General features: G+C 37.5%; 1 non-coding gene across 1 annotated transcript; it reads right to left on the bottom strand.

The window, feature by feature from the left end:
• Positions 1–6992: 6992 nt before the first annotated feature.
• Positions 6993–7098, bottom strand: LOC142165185 (small nucleolar RNA R71). The gene has a single exon (XR_012696111.1). It is a non-coding gene; the product is annotated as a small nucleolar RNA R71 (small nucleolar RNA).
• Positions 7099–7925: the final 827 nt, after the last annotated feature.

Genomic DNA, 7925 nt, shown 5'->3' with positions numbered 1-7925 from the left:
TTAGGTATATTCCTATCCTAACCGCAAATCTCCTCCCCCCCCTCCCGAGTTAAGATCTTTCTCTACTCATTCTTATATGCAATCTAAAATTTCCTCTTCGGTTTATTGGTTGACGAGGTTAATATTGCTCGTAGCCTTCTCATGAAGTACAACTCGCCTATTCAAGCTAATCTAACGCTTATATTCCTATGGAATTAGAATTAACAAGAATGCATTAATAATTTCTGTATAATAACCAAGCAAGGCGATTAGGTATATTCATATCCTAACTGTAAATTCGCCCCCCTCAGAGTTAAGATCTTGCTCTACTCAATCTTATATGCAATCTAGAATTCTGCCTCCCGAGTTCAATCCTAGATTCGTAGATAGTATTCAATTAGTGATCAAGCAATCAAATAATTAAGCGCAAGATTGAATAAATAAACCAATATGATAAAATAATAAGAACAATTCATATTTCAAACTACAACATTCATGTAGCACCCCAAAACTCTAGAACTAATAAACTATGAAACTAAAAGAAGAGAGGAGAAGAAAAACTAGTTGAAAGCCTCCTCCAAGCGTGGTGTGTGTTCCCCCACGTGAATTCTCCTTCAAAGTCTGTTAGATCTCCTCCAAATTAGGTTTAGGACTCCTTATATACGAATTGGAACCGTGTAGGACCGAAATAACATTATCCTGAACGAAATAGAAAAAACCCCGCCTCTGGCGTTCAGGGCAGCCCTAGCGCTGGCCCTGGCGCTGAAAACATGACGTTTTTTTGCCTTCAATTCCTTTGCTTCTTTTAAATTATAAAATTCCCTTTTGTTTTCTCCACATGGGGGGGGGGGGGGGACAAAACCCGAAGGGTGTCCCCCCTTTTTTATTCTTTTAATTTTCTTTCTTTTTTTCCCGCGTTTTATCCAATTTTGCTCCATATCTCTTTATCTTCACACCATTTTATTTCTACACAGTTCAAATATAATATTAAGTATAAAATAATATAATTAATATTTAAAATATGATTAAAAGTACTATAATGTGAGGCAATAATGGTTAAATATATGTATTTTTGGCCAAATATTAACACTCCACATTTAGACTCTTGCTCGTCCTCGAGTAAGCATTAAAATCACTCTCAATAAATCAAGCCTAGAAACACCACAACTTCGGTAGATACTAAAAATTAGGCCCTATAGCAACTCAAACCATTAGATATATACTTCTTGATCATCGTGCAAGATATACAAGTCACAAACAAACAACAAAATTCTAACCTCCTAACGTTAGAGACGGACTCTAACTTACCAAATTTAAGCTCACTTAGCTACTCCATCAAATAAGCTAATAACATCACCTATCTATCATAAAACAAGTGCCCTCACAAGAATAAATAGTCCATACACTTAAATTAAAGAATGAATATAATTTAAGGACTTAGCATCAAAGAACAACTCTCGCACTCACAAAGAATTCACATGTATGCACAAAGAACCATAGGCTTGCCCATTATGTATATCTCTACTAATTAAGTATGCTCAAATAGAATCAAATAGGACTTTAATGGGTTGTAATGTTGGCTAAGGAACGGGCAGGAAAATTATATAATAGTGACTTACACTTTCCTAAGCACCTTGCACTTTTAGACTTCATCACCCATTATTTTCATCTCTTCACTTTTATTTTTCAGTCCTCTCTTTATCAATTGTTTCACAAGTATTTTCCTCATATCAAGAACGTTTCATTTTTTTTCTCAAAGCATTTTCTTTTATTCTCTTTTTTCTTTCTTTTTCATGTCACATTCTTTTCAAGAAGGCCTTTTTATCATCTTTTAGCCATCATTGGTCACCATTTTTCACTTAACCATCCCATTCTTCAAATTTATCAATTAATATTACGGTCTAAGCAACAGTGCTCCAGGAAGCATGATGCAAAAACTAGGGATTCAACAAAAGGATCAAGGCAAAAATACGGCTTCTAAACAAAAGGCTATAGGCTCAAAGGGTTGACTAGTGGTACAACATCTGAAAAGGATAAAATTCACAAGACATATCAAAGAAAGTCTATTATCATCTTCTAAACAAAGCAACACTTTTATTTCGCTTCAATAACATGCGGGGCAAGTTCTAGACTAAGCTGCAAAACATGGAATATATGTAAGTGTTATACCCCATATTTTCATACGTAAAAGTATGCCATAAGCATATTGGTGAAAGCTCGGAAATGAAATATTACATCCCGTATTTTTCGTACGTTAAAGTTTCATCGTAAGTTAATCGACGTAAGTTCGGGAATGAGATTATTTTAAGATTATAAGCATTTTATGCTATTTCAAACAAGTAATGAGTAACGTCGTGAAAGTGAGAAGGTAAGCAAATCGAAGAAAAAGAATTTTGTCGAAGTATGACATTTTGGGATAAAATGCGGCCCGAGCTAAAATACCCGGTATTAATAGACTAGTACCATACAAGGTACCCCATGGCCATGATAGTAAGGTGTATAAGGTGTGTTAAAAGAGAGTAGTATTTTAAGTAATTTGAGATAATTTTCAATTATGTGGATATTTGGTTAATTGTGAATCTTTGGTGAAAGATTAACCATGTAATTAAGGAAATGGGTGGATAAAATTTGATAAATTTAAATCCACCCAACGTGGCAACCATTAAGAGACTAAAAGGATGACTCTTGAATTAAAGTGTAACATGGCACGTTTAGAAGATTAAAGGGGGCTAAGTCATTAAATTAATAGGGGGCCTACTAACTAACCCTTTAAAGAATTCATTTGAAATTTGTTAAACTTCATTTTGGATACAAAGGATTACGGATGAGTAACATTTCATTTGAATTTCCACGAGTCTCAAACATCTTCAAATACTCTACTGAAGAGGAAAACTTAACGTCAATCTATATTGTAGTAGCAATGTGAGTGGTATTCTATGGAAGAACGGTGTAATCTTTCTCAAGAATATCATAAGAATTTTTCCCTACTATGATCCGACGTTACGTGTTTTGTCGCAATTAACGTGTGTTGAAAGATTGTTAAGAGAACCGGATCAGGTATGTTACGGCTATCCCTTCTTTCTTTTGTCATGATCTATACGACACAAATGAAACGTGCAAATGCACAATCCATAAATAACTCTATTCATAGAAATGTTAGAGATGCTTATACTCTTAATTCCCCATGTGTCATATTATTCTATTATCTATTCATGGGTCTCAAAAAATACGTAAGTTGATAAAGTTTACTTGTTGGTATTATTCAAAGGCAAAATGGTCTTATGACACTCCGAAAGATTTTATTGACGTACTTCTCATGCATTGCATTTATGTATATTGACCCATGACCCATGACCAGATGGTGTTATATACGCGTATATTATATGTATATGAGATATGGAAAAAGGATATGGCGTTATATACGCACCACCACCTGATCAGCTGATATACGTTGATGTTTTGCCCACAGTGCCGAAATGATATGATGGGGTGCCCTCAGAGGCTTGATGATGTTATGAACGCATATACCAGTGCATGGTATGACATTTATACGCATATGCATGACATTATAATATTAAATGATTCACAGAGTTATCCAGACTTACAGATTAAGTCATTTACTCTATATTTCCTTCCATGTATGTTATGTACTTATTTATATGCATTACATACTCGGTACATTATTCGTACTGACGTCTTTTTTTTCCTGGGGATGCTGCGTTTCATGCCCATAAGTCCCGATAGACAGGTCGAGAGCCCTCTAAGTAGGCTATCAGCTCAGCGGAAGATGTTGGTACACTCCATTTGCTTCGGAGTTGTTTGATTGGTTAGTATGATTTAGACGTGTATTGTTCGGTATGGCGGGACTCTGTCCCGACCTTTATGAAAATTATGTATTCTTAGAGGCTTGTAGACAGATGTCATGTACGTAAGAGATTGTATGCCTATGTTCATTGTACGAGTGCTTATTTCGGTCTTATAGGCTCGTATGTCTTATGTATAAGTTGGTATGTTGTATTCTACTTATTTCACGGCAGCCTTCCGGCTCAGTTATCTATGATAGTAAGACATGAAAAGATACGTTATGTTGGTACTTGATTGAGTGAGGTACCGGGTGCCCGTCGCGGCCCATCGGTTTGGGTCGTGACAAAAGTGGTATCAGAGTAGTTCTATCCTAGGGGGTCTACAAGCCGTGTCTAGTAGAGTCTTATTTATGAGTGTGTCGTGCACCACACTTATAAGCATGATGCTACAGGGTATTTAGGATTGTCACTCTTTGTTCTTACTCTAGATCGTGTGGTAGAGCTCACTTATAAGAATTCAAATTCCGAACTTCTATTTTATTCGTAATAAGACGATACCTACGTTTAGAAAGATGATCGATAAGAGATATAGCTATGGAAGTGTTGAATTAGAGGAATTCGATTTTGCATCTTGCTTATGATGAGTAAATGCGAGGTTTTCAGCAGATCATGCGTGTACTAAAAGGTGCACGGTTCTTGATAAGGAGGTTTTAAGAAAGAATACTTATCCACTCTTGCGGTAAAAAGGAATAACGAAATCGAAAGTTAGACACACGTTGTAGAAAGTAAAAGAAGCAAGGTGAAGAAGGGTACAAAGTACCTAATTAATAAAGATTATCATTATTTACTATTCAGGAAGGGAGATATAAGCATTTTGAATTACCTTCAATAATAATAGATATACGTACAATCGGCCACACCTATCTCAGTGATGCCCAATAGGAGCTAACAGATATGGTTTAAGAGAAGGACAGGACAGGACAATAGGATCCGACTAGGGTTAGAGTAACCCAAAATGAGGCATGGATAGTTTGCATTAGTTGACATTTCCGAAGGATATTACAAAATTAATAATAGATCTCCTTGTGAGACACCCAGGTAGTGCACTCTAGAATATTACGATTAGATGAGAATACTAGCGTGATCAAAAAATTCCAAAGATAGGTACTGAAAGCTTGGAAGGGATAAATATTACCTTAAGTGTAACTCTCTGATAGTAGGCTAGATTTATGTAGTTTGGCGACTATTTATGCCCCAACTTGACTATGTTTCATTGTTCTAGAATAGTTAAATGACGATAAATTGGCTCTAATCATGAATTTCATGTTTTGCAGGAGCATATTACGCTTATGAGGACTTAGGACAGTGTTTGGAGCTAAATTAAAATAAGGGAAGCCCCTCGGAGCTGAGTACAAGTGAAAAAAGAGAGAAAAGAAGAGATAAAGATGAACCAGCTTAGCGCGGCCTTAGCGCGACCACGCTAGCCCAGAAAATCGAGGCGGAATGTTATGCAATATGCACGGCCATTTGCGGGGGCACGAGCGCGACCGCACTAGTCCAGTTTGGAGCACATAATTTTAGGGGTAAACTTGAAAGTTTGGGGGTAATTTTACTTAACCTATAAGAGGTCCAGCTCGCCCAAAGAGACATTATCAAGGTTTTTACAGCTTAGTTGAAGACAAGAAGATGCAAGAGGCAAGGAGGATAATTCGACATCGAGTTCTACCTTTCTTCCTTTTATATTTATCATTTCATGATGAATTTTGCTGTTGTTATTATGAACACGATTATGAGTAGCTAAGTATTTAGTCCAGGGTTTTGATGGAACCTGTTGAGGGATGAACTTCTTGTTGTGTTAATATAGTTTGCCCGATTTAATCTCTATTTGTTCAACTACGTTCTTGTTGTAGTTAATTGATAGGATCCTCAATTAGTTGTGCCTATTTAGTATGTATTACTCGGGAGAGAGTGCATATTTAGGTAATTGTTGAACAACACCACTCCCAAATTATATGAGGAATCAATAACCGAGGGTTTAAAGGTGGGACTAGGGATAACGAAACCTTGGGTACGATCTAAAGTGAGCCGTAATAAAAGTCAACTAGCGTAACTCGGGAGAGTGCGTCTAGTAAATTTTCATAATTACTCGGGAGAGATTTACGGTAGTAAGAGTGTTCATGATCGATAGAGGCAATTAGGCAATTCTATGCGAAACATAACAAGAAGGGATTCCATCAATAGGGGAAATCACAACCTTAGATCCTTCTCTTATTTGTTTATAACTCAATCATAGTTAGCTTTTAGTTTACTTAACCTTATTCAGTTATAGTTAGCAAAAACATCTCCAATTGTTATTCAAAATATCTGAAAAGTTGATTACGAAGAATTCAGTGAGTTTGACAAAAGTAATTGGTAGGTTAATTCCCTGTGGGATTCGACTTTGAGCTAAATAGTCGGATTATATTTGCAACAACCGCTTGTCTTTTTATAAGGCATAGTTGGGCGTGATCAAATTTTTGCGCCGTTGCCGAGGAATTAACGGTGTTATCAATTACAGTTGAAAGAAATACAAAAATTCTTAGTATAGTTAGTTTTCTTTATTGTCAATCTATACATTGAAATTTTAACGTTTGTTGACTTGGTTGTACAGGTGCATGCCTAGAAACCCATCAAGAACTGGTGAAGTATTTGAAGCATTATCAGATCCCGAGAAAGTTTTCAAGGCCTTGAATCGGGCCAACCGGAAAAACAAACAACAACAATCAACTGAACAATTTGAACCAGACATGGGGGATCGGGAGGTAGACCCACCTGCGCCAGTACTGGTGCCTCTTGTACCAGAGGATGCTCTATATGATTGGGCGCAACCCACAACAGAGAATTTGGCCACAACGATATTAGTTCTGCAAATACAGGCCGAATCCTTTCAAATAACAAACAACATGCTGCACTTGTTGCAAAATAAGGGACTATTTTTGGGGTCATACATTGAAGATCCTCAACAACACTTGAAGAATTTCCTGTCGATCTGCAAAACTCAAAGGCAGTCCAATGTAACTCAGGAAGCAATAAAGCTGTTGTTGTTTCCATTTTCAGTGACAGGAGCTGCCCAAACTTGGCTAAATTCAATCCCCAGTAATTCCATCACGACTTGGGAGGAGTTAGTCAAGCAATTTGTGAATAAGTTTCATCCACCCAACAAGATTGCTCAGCAAATTGATGAAATTTTGAGCTTCAAACAGAAATCAATGGAGACACTATAAGAAACATGGGAACGATTCAAAGGGATGTTGGTTATATGTCCGCACCACGGTATTCCAGATCAATTGTTGGGGCAACGGTTTTACATGGGTCTGACAGATAGCGTAAAGGTTAATGTTGATGCTTCAACTGGTGGAGCATTCTTGAGTAAAACATGGAGAGAAAGCCAGAGCCTACTTGACAAGATGGCACAGAATTCGGTGTGGACAACCAGGAATGCACCTATCACTCCAGTAGTTCACTCAATGTCCTTAGATCCATCCAACACTCTTGCTGAAAATATGACCACCTTAATGACACAGATGAGTATACTCACCAAAAAGGTGGAAGAGTCAGGGCAGAAGCAGCAGGTGCACATTGTAGATACTACCAATGAGGGCTTATGCACATCTTGCATTAGTCAGCCAATTGGTAACCGATGGAATGCAAAAAGTGATCATCATCATTACCCTGAGGACATGAATCATGTGTCTAATTATGGAGGCCAGAGATAGGGTGGTCAGAATTGGGGCCAACAGAATTAGTCATACAGGTCAGTCCAGCCATAGCTCAACAATGGAAATATGGGAGGCATGCGACCTCACAATAATGTGGTACCATACCAAAGGCTATAGGGATACAACAATCAAAATCAGCAGCAAGGTTATCATCCTGCTCAGCAGCAACATGGTAGGAGACAGGAAGATGGGTTTGCTAGACTTGAGGCAATGATGCAGCAGGTTATTGGGTCAAATGCAAAAATGAGTGAAAGAGTAGATGCACATGAGTCAGCTATAAAGAATATTGAAGTGCAGATGGGCTAGATTTCAATGTCTTTGAATAACCGTCCTCATAGGACATTGCCTGCAGACACACAGGTAAATCCAAAAGATCAAGGCCCGA

The sequence above is a fragment of the Nicotiana tabacum genome, chromosome 1 (genome assembly GCF_000715075.1).
Source record: "Nicotiana tabacum cultivar K326 chromosome 1, ASM71507v2, whole genome shotgun sequence".
Classification (NCBI taxonomy): Eukaryota; Viridiplantae; Streptophyta; class Magnoliopsida; order Solanales; family Solanaceae; genus Nicotiana; species Nicotiana tabacum.
Note: the sequence above shows the minus strand (reverse complement) of the source record. Positions and strands in the feature narration are given on the sequence as shown.